Here is a 26,524-nt window from a genome sequence, read left to right on the forward strand (position 1 = left end):
AAAATGCGAAAAAAAAAAACCCAAAACATTCGCTTGTACAATTACATGCACAACCGATATAAAAATAACAAAGAGCTCCCTCAGACAAAAAAAAAATAATTTAGGAAAATGACGCAAAATGAATGTTGTTTTACGGTAGCTGGAGGCTTTAAGCCCCCCCCGAGATGCAACTATTTGTAAACGACAATTAAAAAGTCAATTTTCCACGTTATTTCCCCCTCTTAAATGAGGAATATTCCACATTTCTTTTCAGATATTAAAACAGTTCTCACGCCTTTGAGTCAAAAGGCCTCTGCCGTTCTTTGGTCAAAATACATTAAAATTAAAAGCATTATGATAATTGATTGCCAATCACAAATGTTAATAATAAATGTATACAGCAGATAATTGGAGCGCAATCGGTGTAATACAAGTTTGAATCAGCTCTGAGTTAATTGCACAAATTTAATGCCGCACTTCATCAGGCCAATCAGTACCTAGTACTTCATGCTGGATTTTTTCAAAAGTCTGAGGAGACGAGGACCAGGCAAGTGCCGCCAGAATGATAACAAAACATTTTGAACGCAGATATGTCATAACTGAAGTGTCGTATTAAGGGTTTGAGGCTGAAACTGAGCAGCAAGAAGGATCGATCTTATTAGCCTGCAGGGGAGGAAGCTGATTGGTGTCAGCCCAAAGCGCAGCACTCAATACTACTTGTGTCCGTGCGCCAGTTGCGCAGCATTTTTAACCCTATTGGGCAATTTTAGCCCAGTAGTCCTTAAGTGTGGACAGTGTTTTTGGTGACAGTTCAGGTCATCGTAGGATAAAAGTGCCATGAGTGGGGCTGGAGCACTGCCAGGAGGGGCGTGGCCTGGTCAGCACTCTGGGCGGTGCTACCTCTGGCACTTGTCAGCTGTTGCGCATTACGCTAATTGATCATGTATTTATGTTGGAGTTTTGATCACGGGCATTTGCCAGTTCATTGAGTTTGCACCGGGTCACCGGGTCCGGACAATGCTTCTGAAATAAAACCCACTGGACATTATGCCTTTGCCTCGGAGTCCTGCGTTTGGATCCTTGCCCGCACCAATGGCTCGTGACAAAAGGAGGTGAAACGGTTCAGCTTATAATAATTTCAGCAATACGTAAAACAAAAATGGTTCATTTTAAGGTCACACTTGGGTTCATAAAAGGTGCGATAAGGGAACAAAGTGCAAAACATGAAACTATGACGTGAATCTTTTCCATCTAAGAGATTTAAACTACACTGTGATAAAGTCGAAACAATAGAACCATAGGGGGAAAAAAAGAAAAATTCATGAGTACACATTACAAGAAATTCATGGTACATAGTGTACAGTACTGCTATATATTTATATATTACTGTATGTTGGAGTTGAAAAGATGTTGCAGAAACAGAAAGTGGATATAAGAGTATGGGTAGCGGTTAATAGGAATTTGGGGAAGATCAATCAGAGTCTGGGGGACTTGATAAAGCTTTAAAATTTCTACAAATTTAAAAGAAATTGGCTAGTTCTTCACTGATTTCATCTATTGCAGGGGATGGTCTTTGATAAATGAGAGATGACTGCAGAGTGAACCGGGAGTTTTACGACTTCAGGTTTTTTCAGGCAGATACTAATGTGATGAAAGTTAAGCAGATGTCGACTCGTCGAGCTCCCCCCACCCCCATCAGTAATTAGCAAAAAGCAGAGGAAGATATTCATTGGACAGATTTTATGCAGAATTTACGCACAACAACGAGTAAGTACATCAACGAAAAGCATGACGTTTTTTCCAGCCTGTAAAAAAAAAAAAAAAAAAAACTCATATTGGTCGCTACAGGGACAGCCAGCTAACATTTACACAACTTGTCCAAATGGGGAAATCGGTCCCTGTTATGAGCTCACCACACCGGCGGGTTCTGCATGGTGGACCACTGGCATTTGGTGAAAGGTTGCCCAATTCCCCGCTCTCCTTTCTGGCCCATACGTTGTTCCAAAATCTTACTCAAGCTTGGGCTTTGTTTTCCCCATTTACCGGTACCTCCTCACATACCAAATCTGTGCATGCAGAAAGAAAAGACAATTTAAAAATCAATTAAGGTGGTGGACTTCTTTTATTCAGGGGTCTCGTTGTGCCTCCTCAACAAATCGACTAGTTGGCTCGTGTGTGCAACCCCCTACAGTGAATCCCAGTTCACCGCAGGCCATCTGATTCACACATCTCTGCAAAGGAAGAAAATATGTTAAAAGAGACCTCCCACATTAAAGAGGTTATTACGTTTCAAGTTATTCAAGTGACAAGTTTGAACTGTCAAAAGCGTGTTCTGTATTGGGCCATGACGTCCCGCTTGCCAGGGGCTTAGCTGCTCTGTCTTTGTTTGCAGTGTGGACACGTAGCTAGAGTGACACTAGTAACTAGTAACATTCGCGCTGTCTTACCAAACGTGAAATTTTGCTCACTCGCGGCCTGCCTCAAAATCTCTCTTCGTTATGATCTTCACAAATGTGTTGGACGGGGCTGAGGACCGGCCAAGTCGACCACACCAGACGTATCCAATAATTGTGTTTTCCATCCATCCCATCCATCCATCCATTTTCTACCGCTTCTCCGGGTCGGGACGCGGGGGAAGTACCGTATTTTACGCACTATAAGGCGCAGCTAAAAGCCTTTAATTTTCTCAAAAGCCGACGGTGCGCCTTATTTATGGATCGATATTGAGCCTTTAGTGCAGCTCCATCTAATGGATGCATAACTTAACCCCAGCCTCTACTGTAGCATCTATTCTATGCGCCTTATAATCTGGTGCGCCTTATATATGGAAAAAGTTTATAAGTAGGTCATTCATTGGATGTGCGCCTTATAATGCGGTGCGCCTTATAGTGCGGAAAATATGGTATCCCTTTCCCCAACCACTTCTTCCAGCTCTTCCGGAGGAATCCTGGGGCGTTCCCAAGCTAGCCGAGTGCTGTAGTCTCTCCAGCGTGTCCTGGGTAGTCCCCGGGGTCTCTTTCCGGTGGGACATGCCCGGAACACCTCACCAGGGAGGCGTCCGGGAGACATCCGGATCCGATGCCCCAGCCACCTCATCTGGCTCCTCTCAATGCGGACCTTTGACATTGTTAATCTTACTGGGAGAGGGACATGACATCTTACCTATCCATCCATCCATTGTCTCCCGGTTTTCCGGGCCGGGTCGTGGGTGAAGTAGCTTCAGCATGGATACCCAGACGTCCCTTTCCCCAACCACTTCTTCCAGATCTTCCGGAGGGATCCTGAGGCATTCCCAGGCCAGTCGAGAGACATAGTCTCTCCAGCGTGTCCTGGGTCGTCCCGGGGTCTCTTTCCGGTCGGACATGCCCGGAACACCTCACCAGGGAGGTGTCCGGGAGGCGATCAGATGCCCCGGCCACCTCTCAATGCGGAGGAGGAGCGGCTCGGCACTGACCCCCTCCCGGATGACCGAGCTTCTCACCCGATCTCTAAGGGAGAGCCCGGACACTCTGAGGACGAAACTCATTTGGGCTGCTTGTATCTGGGATCTTGTTCTTTCGGTACCAACCCATAGCTCATGCCCATAGGTGAGGGTAAGATCGTAGATCGACTGGTAAATTGTGTTATACAAGGATTAAAGCAGTAGAGTTCTTTTAAAAAATCTCACTTTACGGCTAACACAAAACAAGCCTGACAAAAATGAAGAACGTGAGCATATATTAAAAGCAAGGTGGGCGTCACCAAATATACAGATGAGTGGATAAAGTTGTGCATTTAATTGTTCTGACGTGTATTTTTTATTAAATAGTCATAGAATATTGTAGGAATTAAATCATAGAGAAAAAAAAGATAATTCACGTCAAATACATTTACTTGTTTAAAAAAAAATACTTATTGTTTATTGACTGCCACTGGGGGAAGTGGCACAATTGGTGAGTAAAACGTGCAAAAATGAGTTAATACCCACAGGAGCTTTTGTTGCCGCATTATCAACCCACCTCTGTGTATTGAATAACAAGTAGCATTTGGGGCCTGAAATTAAAACCGGAGCTGAGAGCAAGAATCCCTGACATGATCAGCAGACTGGATTCAAATTAGGAAATAGTAATTGCAAATGATTCATCTTCGGCAATTGCCTCTGAATGGCACTTGATTGTATTTACGCCGAGCTCCCGAGTTATTTTGTCCGTCGACGAATTGAAGTGAAAATATAATCTGATCCGAACAATAAAGGGGAGGACAAAAAAAAAACCAAAAAAACACTTGGGTTTTGAGATTTTTTGCCGTGTTTTACAATGACCTCCAGCTGAGCAGCCGTCATTATGTGGAAAATCAAACAAAAGACGAAGCTTTTGAGTTCAGCGTATCACTTGAATAAATTAACAGCCTTGTGCACAAAGCCATGAAGAGAAGACGAGGCTGCCCGACATCTCCGGCGTCTTTATTTAATCAGAAAAAAAAAAAAAAAAAAAAAAAAAAAAAAAGCCGAACCTGAGGAGAACTTGTGAGGGGGGGGGGGGGGGGAACAAGTTAAGGACATACTTAATTAGCTTGACGTTTCTTTCCCTGAAGATGTGAGGACTTTATTAGGGTCAGCGACACTGATTTATTCTGTCTGATCCATATGTGGGTTTGTGGCGCCTGACAACAACATCTATTGTTGTTCGCAAATTAGCGACAGGATCCGAAAGGTTGAAATGGAAAGTTTCTCAGAACATGCTGACCAAACTGTTGATAATTAAGCAATTAGCGAGTTTTTTTTTTTTTTTTTTTTAGGGACGTGGGGGTACTGACAAATGTATTTTGAAATCGCTTTTCCACTGTTACCATGGATATCCAAGCAATCAGATTTTAGCGGTTGGAAACGTTTAGGTGTTTAAATATATCTCATGTGCGGGGGCCGGAGCACTGGGCGGTGCCACCTCTGGCGCTCGTCACAGTTGTTGCGCATACGGCATGTTAATTGACCGTGTATTTATGTTGGAGTTTTTGTCACGGGCATTTGGCAGTTCGTTGAGTTTGCACCGGGTCACCGGGTGCGGACACTACTTCTGCAATAAAACCCACCGGACGTTATGCCTCCGTCTCGGAGTCCTGCATTTCGGTGCTCCGATGGCACGTGACGATATACACTTTAGAATTTGTTTGTTTCACTGCCATTTTCCCACAGTTACTGCTGTGACAAACAGGATGAAGCGAGCATACTTAATTGGAGTTCCGTACCGATATTTTTGTTTCTTGAAAGCAAGAGAGCGAGTACAGGCGAATACCCTTAAAAAAGTGCTTGTTTAAGGCATGTGGGTGGAGTACAGTATTAATAATAAAAGGAATGCAAGACTGATGACATTCAGTCTTTCCCATGAACGATAGTACCCAATAGATACTCAAAACCATCCATAGTAAAATGTTGAGCACTTATCCCCGTTTATAAAGGTAAGAAAATGATTGATTGACACCCTTTCTGCTTCGAATTTGATTCATCCAATGCCGACAATGCCCCCAAATCAATGTACTGCGCCCCTCTCTTCAAGGCCTAAGTGTGAGAGCAACACTTTGTATTTCTCCAGTCCCCCCAGGTGCAAAGGTAATACGATTTCACACAGAAATCACATTATTCCAGAGAGCCGTATTCCTCTGCTGCCATTGCCACGAAACTGCGGGGTTTACGCTTCTCACGAGGTTACGCCTAAAGTGAAACAATCAAATGCTGGAGAATCATTCCCTCCAAATCCCTTCAGATCATTTGGATCCAAGTGCCATATGTTGAACTGGTTTCTAGTTTCAGTAAGTCAGCTTGTAAAACGCATACTCTATCGGGTTTAAGTCTGGAGATTCACTTCTTTCCTCGAATAAGCTTCTTTGTTATTTTGGCTGTGTTCTGGGGCATTGTCTAGCTACGTATGTTGAAGGTTGATCCCATTCAGTATAGAGCTCGTGCACGTGACGTCACCATTTTCACGGCGGCATATTGCCGGTCAAACAGAGCTGCTCGACATTGTGGGAGACATTGAACCGGAGGAGAATATTTACAATACCCGAGACCTGTTGTGCTGTTGGTTGTCACAACAGGCGAGACAGATATTCAAAGAGATCATTCTATGGAATACTAGCTGAAAAGACCACAAAATATCGATGAATTTCGGCAATTAAATGCAAAATACACACACACACACACACCTGTGTAACGATCACTTCATTTCAGGTAGGAATTATTCTTCTTAATCTCAAATTTCTAAAAAGTATTTATGATGCCAAGTTGGCTCATTTGAGAACAATGCGTGTTCAAAAAAGGAGGTTTACAGAGGTTAAGTGTGACCGCAATCGCAATTTTTTTTTTTCAATCATAGTTAATGAATGCGAGTTTGTGTAAAACCAGGGATCAATTATTTAAATATTGGCATTTGTATTGAATACTACCTGAAAAGATTGATGGATTCCGGCGAAGGTTCACATGTAGCCGAACACGCTTCCGCGTTCACAAGCCGTCAAAACCGTCACTACATGGGATTTATTCCTGATGAGAACAGATCCGTCAACAAAATATTTGTATGCGTCCAGACTTTTATATGCTTTAAAACCTTTCCGTGTAAATCTCGACGACTTACTCTCCAGATCCGTGTGTAGATCCAGTTGTCCAAGACAAGGGGAAACGAATCAACAGTCCAATGTCTTATCGGCGAAAACATCGATTTCGGTCAAGTGTATCTAATTTTTCTACGTACCGTCGTTTGTTTTCACCTTCTAAATCCGACGGTATCGGACAAGACTCTCGGCGTCGTGCTACAAGACGTATTTCCGTGTCGTCTCCAACCGACTTAGCGTTGAGCAATGCTTCGCTCGACCGGCAATATGGCGAGGTAAACCAGAGTCACGTGATTTGATCTGTAATTGAGTCTTTCTTTAAAATGACTTACGTTAACTGGACCCCTAAACAAACTGAAGCCTTAAAATATGCTAAATATAACAATGATTTAAAATGACGACTGTACCAGTAACAAATGCAAAAATTTGACCTCAGTCGAGAAATTGCCCTTTTTTTTTTGTCTGTGCTTCTTTATTATGAGCTCTCCAGAGCATTTTTTTTTTTTTTTTTTGATGTAGCTTGTGTGCATGTGTGAATGAGTCAGAGCTCATTTCCAAGAGGTAACAGCTGTGATGTCAGGAGAGAGACATTGAGAATGAGACAGGGAGAGGAGGAGAGTTGCGAACAGATGACTCCCAGAGGTGCTTCCGGATGCCTAATAGTCTGAAAGATGCTGTCACAAAATATTGCTCCCTCTGTTCTACAGGGGAGCTTTAGGGAGATTGTGTGGGTGGGGAAAAAAAAAAATGAAAAAGTTGAGGTCGGGTGAGGAATGTGATCTCGAGGTTTGAGCGCCGTTTTCCCTTTGCGGCTCCCGGTCCCCGGCTGGACCAATGAAGCCGAGCAAGAGCTTAACATCCCGTGTTAGATCCTCTGTAAGGAGGCGAGAGCCCGGCTGTCGCGCCACAGCGAATTATGCGACACTTCTCCCCTGGCCTTATCTTAGTCTCGTTTATCTTCTGTTAGAGTGAATACTTCGGAGGCCATGGCTGCTTTTCAAATATGCCGTGCCAAACGTACCGCATAATTTTACTTTGTAATAATAATGAAAAAAAACAAACAAACATCGAAAAGGCGTAGGTTAATTGTAAGCTGACACCCACAAAGATAGACAAATACCCACTTGTCCCTGACAAAGCGTCCACATTTGGACGCTTATCTTTATTTCTCTTGCGCTGAAGACTTCATTAGCGCATTATTATTCGGACAGGTGGGAGCACCGCAAATGACTAAATGGACAAAAGTTCACCTTGCGCTTGTAATGTGAAAGAAATCCTACGGAGAGCAGTTGAAGCGTTTATTTCATATCCTTGACTTCCAACCTAAGGTCCATTTACTAGCATGCTCATTGTTCTCACTTGTGAGAAAATTAACTAGTAGAAAGATATGTATTATAATTCTTGACACTAGTAGGACAATTACATATTAATAGTGCGGCAAAACTGTGCATTAATTGTCTTCTTTCAGCTACTAGTAATATTGGTGAAGTGCCACTGTAACCTCACTAGTTGTGCCAGCAACATATGTACCATAATTTCCGGCCTACAAGTCGCGATTTTTTTACACGCTTTCAACCCTGTGGCTTACGCGGTGATGCGGCTAATTTGTGCATTTTTCCTAACGGCCGCAAGGGGGCACTCGAACGGAAAATATAAGAGTGGGACCCGTGGAGTATATGTGCCGAGGAAGTGACTTTTACCGGTGTGTTTTTATGTCTTTTTTCTAGCGTTAGCTCTGTGCTAGCGTGTTGCTGCTGTGTTACTGCTGTGATTTTTACCGGTATGTTTTTTTTAATCAGCCCTGTTAGCGCTGTGCCAGCATCGCACTAGCCTTAGCGTCGCGCTAGCCTGTTGCTGCTGTGTTACTGCCACGTCTCAGTGATTTAGATGTTTTTTTTTTTTTTATTATTTTCCAGTGTTCGTATGTGGAGTCTTGATCTGAAAAAAAATTACCGTAAGTTCCGGCTTACAAACCGCAACTTTTTTCACACGCTTTCAACCGTACGGTTTACGCGGTGGTGCGACTAATTTATGCATTTTTTCTAACGGCCACAAGGGGGCACTTGAGGAGCAAAGGTAAGAATTAGACCGGTGGAATATATGTGCCTTTTACCGGCCCTGTTAGCGCTGTGCTAGCGTGTTGGTGCTGTGTTACTACCGTGTCGCTGTGATTTTTACCGGTATGTGTTTTTTTAACCAGCCCTGTTAGAGCCGTGCCAGCATCGCTCTAGCGTTGGCGTTGCGCTAGCCTGTTGCTGCTGTGTTACTCCCACGTCTCAGTGATTTTTATGTTTTTTTTTTTCATTTTCCAGTGTTCGTATGTGGAGTCTTGATCTGAAAAAAAATTACCGTAAGTTTCGGCTTACAAGCCGCGACTTTTTTCACACGCTTTCAACCCTGGGGTTTATGTGGTGATGCGGTTAATTTATGTATTCTTTCTAACGGCCACAAGTGGGCACTTGAGGGGCAAAGGTAAGAATGAGACTGGTGGAATATAAGTGCCGAGGAAGTGACTTTTACTGGTCCTGTTAGCGCTGTGCTAACGTGTTGCTGCTGTGTTACTGCCGTGTCTCAGAGATATTTACCGGTAAGTTTTATTTTAATCTGCCCTGTTAGTGTTTGTGCTAGCGTGGCCCTAGCGTTAGCACTAGCGCTGCGCTAGCGTTAAACTCTGTGTACCGTCTTTCTTTGTCAACGCCTCGTGTTTCAATGTGGGTTTCAATGTGGGCACTTGCGGCTTTTACACAGGTGCGGCTTATGTACGTACCAAATGGTATTTCCTTTACAAATGTACTGGGTGAGGTTTATAACCAGGTGCGCCCTGTAGGCGGGAAATTACGGTATTTCTGTCACTAGTAACATGTCGTATAAATGCTCAAATGTCCTTAAAACATTCATTTGTTATCCAGCTTCAGGTGAATATATTAGTAAGTTGTTTTTACAGTACTTACATTCTCGTGGACTAGTGGGACAAGTTTGACATAGGAGAAAGACAACTATGACGTATTTGTAAGGCAAAACTACTATGAAAAAAAAATGACTGGGCTTTTGGTGCTACTAGTTTACAAGACACATGCCTACTAATGGGGCTGAAGTGCGACCCTTTGTAACCAGTTCACTCCTCTATCTCCATTCTGTGACGTGGACATGAGTGCAGCAAAATTAGTAATAGCATCGACAGCTAATGGTCTTCACGGATGTGTTAATTATATGCTAGCTCACATGATTGTAACGTAACGACAGGTTGCACTAAAACAAATTACGCCCTTTGATATAATGACACGTCTTTGCTTTGGCGAGTTTGAAGTTTGCACCTGCGCACATGCTCAATGTTTGCTGCTTTGTTTGGTTTTGTTTCAACGTCAGATTGCAGTACGTCTTCTTTTGCGCCGAGCAAATGACAATAATGTGCTCAATCGGTGCCATTTAAGTGCACTCGGCTATTTTATCGGTGTTATGTAAGCCGCGATATTGTCCCGATAATTATTAACGGGTGTCAACCAATGCCAGTTTTGCTACACTTTGGGTTTATTTGTGCTGTTTTGTTTTCTGATCAATCTCTCGTCTGGAATGTTTATTGTGTGAGCATAAAACAGAACTAATGATATTTACAAATTAATCAACAGCTTTGGATCTGAGAAAGCGAACTGTAAGTGTAAAACCAACATTTTGATAATCTCTTGAGTTTATTCTTCCCTTCTCGGCGTTGTCATTTAAAAAAAATAAATCCCCGCATGCTAACAGAGAAAGCAAAACACACTTTTGGATACTTAAGAAAGTTTTAAGATGAACAGGTTGAAGCCACATCATTGGTTATTAGCAATATTATTATGTTTCATTAGTGGATATAGGATGTCACTGATGGTTTAGTGGTTCACACACCTATCTTTGGTGCTGGTAGCGTGGGATCGATTCCCGGTCAGTGATGGTGTCGATATCTACCCTGCGACTGACTGCCGACCAATTCAGGGTGTAGTCCGCCTTTCGCCCGAAGCTAGCCTGGGATAGGCTCCAGCTTTCCTGCAACTCTTGGGAGGATAAGGAGGATATATATTAATATTACAATCCAATATTAAAATGATTACATGTAGAATATATTTCATTGGAGCCGCACTGTAGGGCAGCTGTAGCGCACTGGCCTCACAGTTCTGAGGACCTGGGTTCCTGTGTGGAGTTTGCATGTTCTCCCCGTGCCTATGTGGGTTCTCTCCAGGCACTCCGGTCTTCTCCCACATCCTAAAAATATGTATTAATTGGAGACTCTAATTTGCCCCTATGTGGGATTTTGAGTGCAACTGTTGTCTGTGCAACCAGTTCAGGGTGTACCCCGACTCTTGCCCGATGACAGCTGGGGTAAGCTCCAGCACTCCCCGCGACCCTTGTGAGGATAAGCGGCTCAAAAAATGGATGGATAGTTCAACTCTTAGAGTTCTATCCGTTGTGTTGGCTATCACTGACTTCATCCTCGCCGCAGTAGCATGACGAGGACTAACTCCCCCCGCCGCAGCTGCTGCAAATGGCCTGCATCAATACTTTATGAAAGTTAACGGCGGTATTGGGTCTTTTGATGGCACAATGGATGGAAATTGGAGCGCAACAGTATCTCAACACCTCTCTGCGGAGTTATCTGGCACGCAGCCTGCTATTTGTAGGTTTCAATCTTTCCTGGACGGCGAGAGAAGGGATGCCTCCCCAAGCCTTTTTGCGAAGGGATGTGTTATCGCGAGCTCATTCATCTCGGGACCCATTACAATGTCAAATATTTCACGACCACACAAGTGCAAGTGATTCCAAGTCCGGAACACTTCGGAGAAGACTAGTTATATCTGTTAATGTTAATCCAGCCACCTTTCGGGTTACTTGTTGGGTCGAACACCTCCCTTGGTTTACTACAAGAGTGGTTGCTACTGTTAACAAAGTACAACTAGAAAACACACTGATTCTGGTTCTATGATCAGGCACAGTCTCATATTATGCTTCCAAACCCAAGACTACTTTTCTGATCTGCCACTTAAAAAACGTGTGCTGTATCTGCCCAAATTGAAACCTTGGTTAGTTTTGCCGCTGATTGTACCAGTTTCATCCTCTGAGAGTGAAATGAGGTTTCGAAACGTCTCAAAGACAGAAGACTTGGCTACGTGCAGTCACGTCCGTCAAGATTAATTGGTCCTAACAGACAGCCGGTGGGCTCTCCTTTTTCAACCAAAACGGAATGCGGCGTTTGGCATCCGTGAATAGATCATCAAGGTGAAGCTCTATATTAGTTCAACGCAGCACATGCATAATGTTGTGTCCAACGTAGAAAACCTCGAGGTACTGTGTATGTATATATTTGATCTGCATTGGATTATTTGCATTATACCACACTATGAGCCATGTGCTGACATTTTTTGCATAAAACTCCTCATGAACGGCGATATGTAACGCTCAGTTACACACTTGATTATTCGTATTACATTGTAATATGACATTTTCTCCACCCTAAGCATTTTGGAAATCATATGTGTGTGTTTTGGCATGCTTGTCTACTGTTTACGTTCACTATATGAATTGTTTATACAAATTCATTCCCCGTAAATGACAGCTATTTCAATATGAAAACTAAAAAATGTACACTATAATAATATAGTAACAATACAGTAATAATAGTCTTATTCAGAGTATTGATACTTGTCATTTAAAGGGATTTGAGTAGTTATTGATGAAAAATCAATGGCGGTGGTGAGGAAATTGACCTTTTAGAGACGAAATTTACATTGAATAATAATTTCATTATTTGTTTATCATAAATCTTGAGCAGATTTTCTCATATTTGCTAAATTTTATATCAACAGGATATGTTCTGTTTCATCCCTAGTTGTGCATCATTATTCTGTATAATACACCATATTTCATTGTCATTGAAGTAATGTTGCAAGTTTTATGGATGTACTCTATGTGTTCATTTAGACCAAATTATTATAATATCAAAGAAAGACATTGACGTTAAGTTCTCGTGATGCAAAGTAGTCTTCGTTTTGTGTTGAAGTTCATTAATTTTATTTGTATTCTGAATTTTCAGGATTTATTTTTGGTAAATGGTGTATATGTATATATATATATTTTTTTAATTTATTTAAATGAGACGATGCTGGGAACAAAACACATCAACCTAACCAAGGACCATGACAATTTATTTAGGTCCACCAGATTGCTTATGAAAGACATTTAATAATTTGAAAGTACCAGACACAAATCGGATGCAAGTGCTCGCCATCCATCTCCATTGGAGGGGAGAAGCTGGCTGTTATTGCTGCAGGTTATTATTGGGCAGTGGGCTTCTCTTTGGATGCAATGTGACAATCTGCGTACGTGCGCTTCCTGCTGGGTGATGGATACGTGTTGCTGGGCCTGGATAGAAAGGGAAATTGCTGTTGTCCCTCTCATTTGCACTCATTGATCTCGCGGAGACTGGGTGGGAAAGGATGGGAATACGCGGAAAGAAAGAGACAAATTGCTAACGCTACTGGATGCAGGTGGTTGCCTGCAGCATATTAGTTTCCTTTCCTCTGAAGTTTAACATACTGTAAGAAAGAAAAACCCCACGCAGCATAAGAATCCTCTCCAGCTCTTGCTGTGTTTAATTTAAATGCAGAAAACTGAATTACTTGTGAAGGTGAATTCAGTCTTTCTACTCTTATTATACATGTATTTTGTTACGTATGAATTTAGACTAACGTCCCCTTTGTTCAAACCGGCAAAATGTGACATGGCGCAGCAAGTTGTATTGTGTTTATGAAAATTTAATCACCAACACGATAAAATAGCTAACACAAAATAGGCGTTCAAGAACAGAGTAGTTTGATCCACTACGGCGAATAGTCACCAATGTTGAACAAGCGTTCCCAAACAAGCAAATGTTCGTCCCAGCGGGTATTCAAAGTTAGCGAAAGTTCCACCCGGTCCAAAAACGAAAGGCGGCAGTTTGTTTTCCGAGCATAGTTTCCCAGAGCACCTTTGAGGTCGTAAGAAGGAGCCTCGTTGTCCGTCTTTCTCGTCCTTATATAGGGAATCCTTGAAACGTTTCATACTTCCGCGTCACAAAGGACACAAAGAGTTTCACGTCACACGGACTCGGGAGCATGAGAGGAAACCGCGTCACATCATAAGGACTTAAGAGTATGAAAGGAAACAGTGTAACAAAGATCCGCATCTTAACAACTTAAAAGCATATAAGGAAAATGAAGAGAACAAAGAATAAAAATATACACACATGTGACTTGACAACAAACACTGTAAAGTAAGCTAGTCAATCGGACCCATCTGTTTTTGTCGAGAGGAGTCTGATCCTGTATTTTAAACAACTCTGATAGACACAAGAAGCCGCCCAATTGAAAGTCGGCTGTCTTGGTGTTTCAGGTCTTTCAAATATCACGTATCCCCTTGCAGGCGACCAATTGGGGCTAATCCTTCAAGACTCCATGGCTCTCCTATTTTGAGTCAGAGCCATCTTGAGCCTTTTCGTGCCACTTCTGTGATATCGCCTATGGCCGACCTCCTCCTGCCGCAACCGCACGAGGCCTCTGGAGAGCATTCTGGATCTTCAATGTTCCACAGACACTCGCAGCAATGTAACCTTTTTGGTGATCCCTGCCACAAGCATGATGTCTGGCTGCTGGGTTTGTAGCAGTCGGAGGTCTCGGAACAGCTGCCAATCCCTTGCTGGGGTCAGGATGCTTGCAAGAGCGCTGTCTGCGGGTCTTGGCTTCTCTCCAGCTCCCACTACAGCAATCCTCTATTTGCATGACCAACACACTTGAGTCCTATGCTAATGGTTTCTGCAATGACCTTAGTACTTGATTGTTGTTATTGCTGGTATAGCCTTTCTCCAAGAGTTTTCGTATAGCCAGAGACCCATCCTATATATTAGTCAAGGGCTTGGCTTGTGAAAAATGACTGCAGTGCAGTTGGTTTGGTATTAGCCATCTCTTATAGTCCTGTTCACATTACAATTGTTCTCACCGACTTTTGGTGGTACAGTTACTTCTTTCAGTTGGAGTTTTGTTTTGGAAGATGGAAAGGATCCCAACCTGGTTTATCCTTGTGTAAAAAATCCCACTAGCATCCTATACCGCGGCCTCGATTCTGGTTGTGGAACAGCACCCCCAGTCCGATAAACCGCCTCACATTTGAATATTTTTCTTAGCTTTGTGTTACAAGCAAGCTTCAAAAAGGTCCTGGATAGAAATTAAAACAGTTGCCGATTAACTTCCTGCTGTTTATTGGACAGGACAAACAGTCCGCCTCCAATCCAAAATGAAAACACTCTCAAGGAGCATGGAGGATTGGCTGGCAACCAGTTCAGGATGTACCTTGTCTTCTGCCCATTAACAGCTGGGATTGGCTCCACCACTCCCGTGACCCTTGTGAGGATCCGCGGCTAAGAAAATGGATGTATAGAATCAACTTTTACGCATACCTGTAATCGAAAATCAGACTGACTCCAGGTTGGAGCTCAGCTGGTTTTGAGAGAGCGTTTGGGTCCACCGTGGAGGTTCACCTGATCGATCGTGGTCTTTGGTAACAAAATGAAGGCCCGAGAAGGCTTTGTTGTAAATCACTGCATATTAATAAGAAACATCCAACAAATAGTAAGTAGCCTTTTCTCCAATTATGTTGTATGAATTTACTCATTATAATGTTACATAACTCAGTTTACAGAAGTAAAAGAAAAGCCGACAAATTTCACTGATGGATTCAAAAACTATGTAAAATACTCAGTGTGAGAGGTGGCGATAACTGGAGGGGACAATAATCAATTTGCATAAATAGCCACCATTAGCTATACGCGTTAGCCGTTACAGCCCAATAACCCGTACGGTGCATCGCCTTGATATAAGGGCCAGAGTGGGTAAAGTATATTTTTTTTATAAGACTGATCACATGCGTTGGATGAAAGGGAAACAAAAGGCTCTATTTGGAGTTCAACCAAAGGTCTGGCGTATCCCGCTGCCACATCCGTGCATTTATTGTCGAATGCCTGCCGGTTATTTGTGCATTACAGCGCCACTTTGAGTGATACCAGTCACAGTTTAATGTGGAAAGGGTGGTAGGAGGCAAGCCATCCATCATAAGCTCCTAAAAGTCACAAAGTGAGAAATGACGGCGTACCCACAGAACATTGTTCAAACCTCTGGAAAGGCCAGTCCCTCCATAACTGTTCTATTAAAAAAAAAAAAAAAAAAAAAAAAAAAAGTGAGGCTAGTAACCTCGAGCCTTTCACTGCAGCTGTCTTTGTGACAGAAATTAGATGGTTAGATAAACAGCATACATTGAGTACTGACATTTTATAAAACTGTAAAAAAAAAAAAAAAGAACCGAGCCGCATCTAAAAGGCCATTCTGGTGAAGGAAGAGTTTGTTGGTTCAACTGGATACGAGCTCATATTTGTAGGACGATAAAAAATGCTCAGCATTTCCAGTGCAGATACAATACTCTTTGAAAATGTCTGGGGGTTCATGAGAGAAAATATAAACAACACTTTGGCTTTTGCTGTAATTTTCCCTGAATTGTATTAGAAAATGTATTAAGGAAATAAAAACTACGATATAAATGAATGAATATAGAACACCAGATTACCACAGATGCATAATTTGCCTTGAGGATGCTTGTGGAATTGTACAGAGAAGGTCTTTGTAGGCCTAGAGAAAGCCTATGACAGAGTACCAAGAGAGGAACTGTGGTACTACATGCGCATGTCCGGTGTGGCGGAGAAATATGTTACAATAGTCCAGGACATGTGTGAGGGCAGCAGAACAGCGGTGAGATGTGCCGCAGGGGTGTCAGAAGAATTTAAGGTGGAGGTGGGACTGCATCAGGGATCCGCACTGAGCCCCTTCCTGTTTGCGGTAGTCATGGATAGGCTGGCAGATGAGGGTTAGACTGGAATCCCCTTGGACTATGACGTTCGAAGATGATATTGTGATCAGCAGGGAGCAGGCGGAGGAACAATTAGAAAGATGGAGGCACGCACTGGAAAGGAGAGGAATGAAGAATAGCTGAAGTAAAACAGAAGATATGTGCGGAGGGGGAAGAGTGAAGCTCCAGGTGAGAAGAGATAGCGAAGGTGGACGACTTCAAATACTTGGGGTGAACAATGGAGAGTGTGGCAAGGAAGTGAAGAAACGGATCCAAGCGGGGTAGAACAGTTGGCAGAAGGTGTCTGGTGTTCTATGTGACGGAAGAGTCAATGCTAGGATGAAGGGCAAAGTTTAGAAAACCGTGGTGAGGCCGGCCATGATGTACGGATTAGAGACGGTGGCACTGAAGAGACAACAGGAAGCAGAACTGGAGGTAGGAAGAAGAACACCTCTCTGGTACTTCCCACTATTTTTACTTCCTGTACTGTATGTGTAGTGATTACATGCAATGCATTGGATGTATGGTGTTTTGTCATGTCACTCAAATGTTCTACCCGTTCACAACAATCAATGATCTAGAAGAAGCAGTAAGCGCATCTTAACACAGTCAAATGAGGTTTAGTTTATTCAAGTAATAAACACTCGAGCGACAGCCATTGAAGCTTTTCTATCTGCCAGCTGATTAGGTAGCGCGGCCCCATTAATCACAAACAACAGCTTTGGTGAAGGCTAATCTATTCTAATCAAATCAAAACAAATTGGTCCTATTGTTTGGAGAGTACTGTGGCTGCTTGGCTATGAGAGAAATTACATGGCTTCAGTATGAGGTCTGCCTCGGAAAGCTCTAATTGAGATATTGGACGCGTCTCAGCCGAGCAGATTGGCTGAAGGAAGCAAGAGATCAGTGGCGCCAAAGAGTGGGCTTTTTGCATCGAGGCGCTTCCACTTTCATTGGAAGTTAGTTCTGGAGGTGCCGGAGAGTGCTAACAAGCACTAAGCCAACTTGGCTCGGATGACAGGATGCGGGAAAGCCAAAAAGCTCAATAAACTCGTGTTTCTGGCCGCAGAGTACACCGGGATCTTCATTCCATCCTCAAACATGGGCCATCGTACAGCATGTGCCGAGTGTATAAGTTAGGTCAGTGTAATTTTGCTTTATTGTTTAGTTTTTTTTTTTAATCTGTCAAAACAGACAATTCTTGGATTCAATCCTTCAGTTAGAGGAGTAGTTAAGAGAGTTATATTTCCCCGGAGTCCAATATAACCTTTATCATCCTTTTTTTTTTTTTTTTAAATTGCACACAAACAGTACTTCCTGAAAAGCAATGGAAATTTCTCTCAATATGCAAAATGTGTTCACAGACCCGTTTCCGGGTATCCTGTGATATATATTTGAGATATGCAAATATGACATTTCTTTCTTGTGATTGCTTCTTCAATCCCTGCTCGGCTTCCCACTTTTTCTATCGTTCTCTCTCAGCCTGGTAAAAGGTGAAACGTCACCTGTTCATTTACCCAAAAGTCAACAGCAGATTAAAGACGGTGTTTGGTAAACCTAAGGATGGCGGGATGTTGTTAATTTCACGTTTTATCCATTCTGATAAGCATGGATGGTTGCACCTCAGTGAGACCCCCGTTTATCTCAGGGAGTACATGCCAGACCCACCTGCAATATGGGACCATTGGCCATATAGCCATCCATCCATTTTCTTAGCCGCTTATCCTCACGAGGGTCGCGGGGAGTGCCGAAGCCTATCCCTGCTGTCAACTGGCAGTTCAGTACATCCTGAACTGGTTGCCAGCAAATCGCAGGGCACATATAGACAGACAGTTCACAATCTCACCTAGGGGCAATTTAGAGTGTCCAATTAATGTTTTTTGGGATGTGGGAGGTCACCGGAGTGAAACCTGGAGAAAACCCACGCAACAGGCGAGGACGGGATCAAACCCGGGACCTCAGAACTGTGAGGCCAACGCTTTCCACCTGATGCACTGTGCCGCCTGGCCATATATAGTCCAATATCCATCCATCCACCATTTTCTTAGCCGCTTATCCTCACGAGGGTCACGGGAGTGCTGGAGCATATCCCAGCTGTCAACAGGCGGGGTACACCTAGAACTGGTTGTCAGCCAATCTCTCTCTCTCTCTCTCTCTCTCTCTCTCTCTCTCTGTCTCTGTCTGTCTCTCTCTCTCTCTCAAGCATTGGCACTGTTCTGAAGAAAGAGGATCTGGGTTCAATTTTTGGAAAGAATATCAGTAGTGGGTGGCAGGGTGGCTCAGCCGGAAAGCGTTGGCCTCACAGTTCTGAGGACTGAGGACCCGGGTTCGATTTTTGGAAAAAAAATGTCAGTTTCGGATCGGCTGCAAAGCGATAGCCACACAGTTCTGGGTCCCGGGTTCAATCGCAGGCCCACCTATGTGGAGTTTGCATGTTCTCCCCATGCTCGCGTGGGTTTTCTCCAGGCATTCAGGTTTCCTCCCACACTCCAAAAACATGCAACATTAATTGGACACTCTGAATTCCCCCTAGGTGTGATTGTGGGTGCGGCTGTTTGTCTTGTTGTGCCCTGCGATTGGCTGGCAACCAGTTCAGGGTGTACCCCGCCTCCTGCGCGTTGACAGCTGGCATAGGCTCCAGCACTCCCTGCAACCCTTGTGAGGATAAGCGGCGAAGAAAATGGATGGATGGATGGAGAAATAATGGGAGCGCAATATATGTATCCCACTAAACAACATCAACAGCTCTGGTCAAATTTAAACGAGATGAAAAAAATTGGATTTCGCGGTACTTGTTATGAATTGTGGATTTGTAAAGCGCCGGAAAAAAAATCACTTTGCAAAAGCTGCCTCACATGCTCATTGTCATGTTTCCAGGCAAAATGTCACTGGCCAAGAATGCCGTTGTTGTGTGTCCTGACAGAAGTGAAAGCCGGGCTCGGGCAGCTTGATGCTGTGGGGGGAAAAAAAAAAAAAGAAAAAAAGCCCGAAAACAGATGCCTTTCAACAGAAGTGTGAGAGTTCGAAGCCATGTTCATTTAGTTTTGTTAGTAAACCAAACGCTGCTCGGAGATTCGCTGCCAGTCTGCCGCTGCATCTGAGATGGTAAAATGAGAAATTCACAAGAATTAAGCAGAACATTAATTGCAATGTAACTTTTGTCACCAGTACTTCAATACATCAAATACCGATGAACTATCTTTTCAGTTAGGAGTCTTGAGAATGCCGAAGCATTCATCTGAATGGATATGAAAATACAGCACGGCATAGATAGACACGTCATGTTTTGGAGTCAATACCCAAATGATTTAGTCTGTAGAATAAGGTTGAGGACGTTTCGAAGAGGACTTTAAAACAACTCATCCCGCTTTTATTTGGATGTCTTCATTGTGTACCGACCTTGCCTTTTGATTCCCGCACGATATACCTCCAACCGTTCTGAGACGACCAAATTCAATAAACAAGGTCCTTTGTGCCGACTCCTTCACAGTCGCGGGTTTTTGTGGAGCTAAACTAGCTTCAAGGCAAAAGCGCTGTCGTCAATGGGCGCACTTGCCGTTGTAATGAGTTGCAGGTGTGAAGTGTTTTCGGTCCCAAGTTTGCTTTGCTAAGTGCATTTCAAGGCAATATCGAGAGGAGCAGCAGTCGCGTCGATGGCACCGTGCCGCGAGGGTGCTTCATTTTGCTCGTGCTGGGGATTTAGCCGCGCCGCCGTCAAATTCAGATGAAGCGTCCCGAAAAAACACCTGGCTGAGTAACAAAAAGAATGTCGAAATTAAATTGGGCAGGCGCCGATGCTTTGCAATTGAAGGGACTGATTCTATCTAGTGGATCCCCGTCAGATACTTAATGGAAAAACAATAGCAGACAGCTATGCAGAAATGATCTTTTTGTGTGAGGCTAACGTCATAACATTTTCTGTTAAATTGTATTACGCCTAAGCATTATTATTTATTTATTTATTTTGCAAAATAAGTGAATGAAGAATCATTTTCTGGATCAGGGGGAGAGTGTTTAAACTCCCCCCCCCGCCTCCCTCCAGTTCCAATGCCAACCGCAATTATTTTTGGCGCTATTCACTTTTGGCCTTCGCTTTTCATTAACGTATGGCACTGCGAGCTGCGGAATTCAAACCTTCAATTAGAGGTTGCGGTGATGATTTCTCAATTGGCATTTGGAGGCACCTGCGAGAAAGCGCACGGAAACACTATTAATGTTTATAAATGAGCTCGGAGAACATGAATGTGTGTGCGTGCCTCTGTATGTGTTGATCATGGTGGGGTAGGAACTCATCTTCAGACTAATATTTATAGTTAAGACTGATGAGTTGGCAAAAGAGAACTCCTTATGGTTTCAGTGGAGGTACGTTTAGTGTGATCAATAGGAAATATGGTGGTTTATTAGCGTTCACTGGACACCCAATTTGCTATTCTAGCAATGTTACACGTAACCAGATATTTAAAGATTGTCAGATGTTTAAATGTACACTAGAAACATGGAAGTCTACTACTTCCATAACAGCCGTGAGCGGCTCTGCCACTCAAGCGCTCGGTTGATCGGGAAGACGGAGGAATACTTTCACATACAGCCGTGAGCGGCTCAGCTGCTCAGTTGCTCGGGAAGACGGAGGAATACTTCCATACACAGCCGTGAGCGGCTCTGCCACTCGACCGCTCGGTTGATCGGGAAGACGGAGGAATACTTCCATACACAGCCGTGAGCGGGTCGGCCGCTCAGTTGATCGGGAAGACTGAGGAATATTTCCATACACAGCCGTGAGCGTCACAGCCGTGAGCTTGCTCCCCCGAGGCCTGGAGCTCGCCCCCACGGCTCTGGGAGCGAGTTCACGGCTGAGTATGGAAGTATTCCTCCGTCTTCCCAATCAACCGATACTGCTATTCGGCAGATGACGATAAATCCGAGAAAGGCATAAATGCTGTTCCATGTAATCGAGCCTTTGTTGCGCCACGTAACACGTCACATTCGGGCACGTAGGTCATGTGACTCGCGAAAATGGCGGCGCCTCTGAAAATTCGTAATTGTCGATAGAAATCTTCTCAAAACACAATTAAATGAGAGAGGATTTAACATCACATTGGAAAAATACAGTACATATGCATGACCTATTGGATACATTGTTAATGCAAAGCACTGGATTTCCCCTTTAAGGTTCAATTGCGCACTCATAGCTAAAAGTAGCACTAGTAGTGTTTAATATTAGCAGCGATATTCTTGTTGGTGTATATTGTTGTCAATCAGCGGTTGCACCTAGTCTCATTAGCTTTCTACTTCCCCTCCTGTGTCACAGCATTTAGTTCCTTCACTCATCTTGTCTCTTCCCCTGCTGTGTTTTTTCTGTTAATTAGTCAGAGCTCCCTCCCGTCTGTACAGTGTTTATTAGTTCATTGTTTTGTTGTGCGGCGTCTTGTTATGCCTTGTCAGGTCATGTCATGTAACGTCAACCGGCTGGTATCGGATACGACCGTCTTAGTTGTCGTGTTTGCCGCCACTCCGCGAGTTATTCCTGAATATTTCGAGGGAATAAAGCCCTCGGGCAAAAGGTCACTTAGCCTTCACATCGCTGCTGCTGTGAAGAGCGCAGTGCTCTGGCCATCATCTCTCCCGCCGGAGACGCAAGTGTCACTCGTCTTCGGCTTCCTTTTACTGAACAAACAGTAAAACACGATCTTTATGTCAGAACGTCACGTGTCATGTGAGGTTTCCAGTACTGTATTTCCTTTGGGCTACATCCGTTGCGCAAGATCTGTATTATTCAGAGTTTCTCCATCGTATTAAAAAATTGACGTGATCTGTGGCTGTAACGCAAATTCAACCTTATCAGAGCGAGGATTAAACGTATTAATCGGGTTAAGTATCACAGTAATGTGAGGCATTACCAATAAAAAAAATTAAATTGGGCAATATTGTGTTACATTCACGGGCATTTAAACCTCGGGGTGACCATTGGTTGTATTTAATTTTACACTGGGATTTTAAAATTATCCACAATAACATTCCATCAAAAGTCAGTGATGGTGTACTGGTACCCACGCCTGGCTTTGACGCGGGCAGCGTGGGATCGATTCCCGCTCGGTGATGGTGTCGATATCTGCCCTGCGACTGACTGGCGACCCGTTCAGGGTGTGGCCTGCTAATGACCCGAAGCTAGCTGGGATAGGATCAAGCTTTGCCGCAACCCTTGTGAGGATAAGCAGCTAGGATAGTGACATTACATTCTATCATACGGCTCCCGTTTCGGTGACGAGTGTTTCTGGTATAGTCCCGCCTTCCTGCAGCTTGACTCTTCCATCACTGGCTGGCTTTTCGGTGACACTTGACTGTGTAGTCCAGTTGTTCCCAAAGTCAACCTGGGCCCGGACCCCCAGTGAGTCGTTTAAAAAGCTCCCGGACCCCCAACCTCAACTTTCGCCAATAATGTAGTGCTGGACACAGCTATGCCATTCTGGTACAAAGAAATACTCAATTTTAGTGGCTCACGTGCTCTTGCTTTTTATTTTTGGACAATAAATCAAAACGTGGTTCAACACTGGAAAGGGCAATTCTCACATCATGATGAGCTTCCAGATGATTTCGTTTTTTCGTCTGCACATCTAATAGAGTTGAAAATACCCGCCTCACACTTGTACGTAGTAACGAAGGGAACATAGTATTCCACGGCTGATTTGGCGAGTTTTGGGAACAGTTCCAAGCCCTCGCACCAAAAGGTGCTGTCTGACATGTTCTCAAATTGTTGACAGATGGCTTCTGAATGACGAAGTTCGATGAGTTTTTCCTTTCTGTCGCCGTCGTCGTGCATCGTGTCAAGATTGACGCCAAAAGGATCTTGAACCCATGATTCTTCTTTTCCAGACAATTCATCAGGTGTAAAATAGTGGTCAAAACCACCCCGCAGTGTTTTATAATGCTGCTGGATTTCTTCTTGGATATCAGCTTGGACCCCCTGGGGGTCCGTGGACCCCACTTTGGGAACCTATGGTGTAGTCAAACATTGTGATTGGTACACGGCGACTGTCTGTCATCATCAGAATTTATTTTCCTTTTTTCGTGTTCCAAGTTCCAAGCTCTTAACTGTTTTGTACTTTCGAGGAGGCTGCAATGTTTGCAATTATTTGAAACGCTATTGTAGAAAATCATCAGTGATATGCGGAAATTTGCCATTCGCTGTCAGACTCAGTCCCTATTCCCTGTACTTTGGAGTTCCGCAGTTCCTTTGGTAAAATGAATTCAAGCGCAACGCACAAGTAGCGTGACACAATCCATTACTGCAATGTGTACACCACATCGAATAGAACTACTTTTGTCCAGTGTGGGAGAACGATGGGATTTCTGCGCTGGCCTATATGCAGAGCACCGTGTATATCAAAAGCTTTTTCATCAGTCATAAAATATTTGTTTATAGTGACTCAGAAGATTATTCTTGAAACATATTCCCCCTCCGATTCCGACCACATTGTTTGCATATCACATTTGACAGGCTTGTTCTGTCCCCTTTTCTTGTTATTAATGCCATTACGCCATACCGGGTTTCAGTCCACTGTTATTTCCTGAACAGCGAGCGGGACTGATAAACGGCAGTGATTTGCTGTCTGACAGAGTGTTTGACAGTTTTCTTATTTCCCTAGCTCAGAGGGCTCCTCATCAGCTAATTTCAACATGGCAGCCTCAGAAACTGAAGTCTTCAGGGAAATGTCATTTTTAATTAAATCCCAGGTCCTTTAAGATAAGCAGTTGGGCGTTAATTTAGCCCAGGGCGTGACGTTGTCGGGAGCCCAGCAGCATGACGTCTGTCTGTCAAGAATAATCATTATGCGTAAACTGTCCATTTTTTCACCATCTTTTTTTCCGCAGTAAACAGGAGTTCCCCACTTCCTTGCTCACAAAACTAGGCCATATTAGCATTATTTGTAATGCCAATAGTATATTTAGTGTCTATGTACAGTACGTTTAGAGTAGTACAGGACATGTTTGAGGGCAGCAGAACTGCGGTGAGATGTGGCGTAGGTGTGTCAGAAGAATCTAAGGTGGAGGTGGGAGTGCATCAGGGATCCGCGCTGAGCCCCTTCCTGTTTGCGGTAATAATGGATAGGCTGACAGATGTGGTTAGACTGGAATCCCCTTGGACTATGATGTTCGCAGATGATATTGTGATCTCCAGCTCCAGGGAGAAGAGCTCGCGAGGGTGGATGACTTCAATACTTGGCTTCAGAGGGTGGTAAGGAAGTGAAGAAGCGGGTCCAAGCGGGGTGGAACAGTCGGCAGGAAGGTGTCTGGTGTTCTATGTGACAGAAGAGCCCTTTACACATTCTGAGTTATTACCCCGAAGTGTGGGAATTTGCTCTCATAGTTGGTGAAGCTCGGATTCTCCCAAAGATTCCAAATACCCGGGAAAGTGAAACATCCTACTGCATGTTTTCATTTCATTCACAGGCACAGTTTTCTGGAAAAATTACATTAACGCTAAAGTAATTATTGTATCGAGAATACTGAAAAAAATTGCTCCTTGAAAATAGTGCTCATGTCGCACTGGCGATACATAACTGCCACGTCCTCCATGGGTGTTAATTTCACATTTAAAGTGTGACATGCAGTATTTTCAAACTGGATTACTATGCCAATCACATGTCTCGGGGAAAACTCCACTTTCTAGAAATTGCAGCCTCCCGCCCGCCTCGTGAGCTGTTGCGTATAGACTTAATCAGCATGCACGGATGTGTCAGAAGTCATTAGTGGAAAATTGGTGCACCTTGACAGAGCAATTAAAAAAATGGGAGAATATAGCCCATAGTAAATGCTCTTAATAGTTTTGCATACTTGGTGACTTTTCAGAGCCTCTTTCCGACATCCAATATCTAGAATTCACCAACAATACTAGTGACTTTTTTTGTTGAAGTGGACGTATGTAGCGTAGGTACTTCATTTTATTGTTACATATTTTAATAAAAATGCATTGTATTGTATAAAAGAAGAACGAAGAAGAAGAAACACGACGTCAGGAACATGTCGGGTTCGTCTTTGTGTGAGCATCTGGTTGTGTGTTTTGGCTCAATCGCTTACTAAAATAAATAATTTCTCATTCTTCACTTGTATTATCCCGTCTCCTCCTCTCAAGAACTAGGCTTCAATTCATAAATTACGTTAAATCCAAACCAGTCTTGCATTCATTTGAAGGGTGGAGCTTTCGTGCTTAGTAACTCCTCCCATGTGACATGATAAACTAATTGAATTTAAAGGTCAAGTGTCATCCCTATCAACATTCTAAAATAGATATTGAAATGAATACATATAACATTATTCACTTCAATGTCTTTACGGAAAAATAAATATAAGCAGAGAGCGCATCATCCATGCGCAAAGTTGCGGAAGTCTCATCCGACATCCAAGTGGTCCCCATATTGGCTACATTTCCTGCCCGTGACGTCACCCTGGACATTCGCCATTGAAAACCTGCTGTGGCCGCTCATGTGGGAGAATATTTAGATGATGTGCGGATTCCAGCCAAACCACCTCCCTGCCCAATGCACCTGCGCGCGCCGGTGATAAAAACAACACTGCCCGCGAATGACGACGATGCCGCGGCCATACCGCCTCCCCGTCCGATCCACGCGGCCCGGTGCCGCAACGAGCCACCCCGGCCGACAAGGCCGGTGGCCGGCTCGTTCTTGTCGACAAGGCCGGGGGCGATTCACAAGGCCTGCGGAGGCCATCCTTCAGCAGCTGCTGGACGGAAGCCTTCCGATGCGCACATCGACACACTTAGCACCTTTGATTTACGGATTACGCCACCTTCCCCCAACTGTTTTTTTTAGTAGATGTATACACACCTACCCATCATTTGGAACCCACAAAGCTCTCGTCCTTTGCACCTGTGCAATCAATTTTTCACGATGAACCGGATCTTTTGGAAAAGGTATGAAAAGTGAATCCATCCTCCTGAGTGTTCGAGCAATATCCAGCAATGCATAGAGCCGGCATTTTGACTAACACGAAGGAACAACGAGCTATCTCCCCGCAGATAAAACTAGTAGAAACGAGTCCGTTTGAGCAC

At 43.7% G+C, this 26,524-nt stretch overlaps 1 protein-coding gene and 1 long non-coding RNA gene across 6 annotated transcripts in view; one reads left to right on the top strand and one right to left on the bottom strand.

Moving 5' to 3' along the window:
• The window catches only part of LOC133492420 (polypyrimidine tract-binding protein 2-like), a 103,299-nt gene that overhangs the window by 65,366 nt on the left and 11,409 nt on the right, over nucleotides 1–26,524 (top strand). The window lies entirely within an intron of this gene.
• LOC133492802 (uncharacterized) lies at nucleotides 1,824–13,620 on the bottom strand. 2 transcript variants are annotated; one of them, XR_009792749.1, is made up of 4 exons: nucleotides 13,427–13,620; nucleotides 12,787–12,951; nucleotides 10,444–10,589; nucleotides 1,824–2,045 (listed from the first exon to the last, which is right to left on the bottom strand). It is a non-coding gene; the product is annotated as an uncharacterized LOC133492802 (long non-coding RNA). The 2 variants fall into 2 exon arrangements; XR_009792748.1 differs by having other exon boundaries at nucleotides 1,824–2,210; nucleotides 13,427–13,617.

This window comes from Syngnathoides biaculeatus, chromosome 19 (assembly GCF_019802595.1).
Source record: "Syngnathoides biaculeatus isolate LvHL_M chromosome 19, ASM1980259v1, whole genome shotgun sequence".
Classification (NCBI taxonomy): domain Eukaryota; kingdom Metazoa; phylum Chordata; class Actinopteri; order Syngnathiformes; family Syngnathidae; genus Syngnathoides; species Syngnathoides biaculeatus.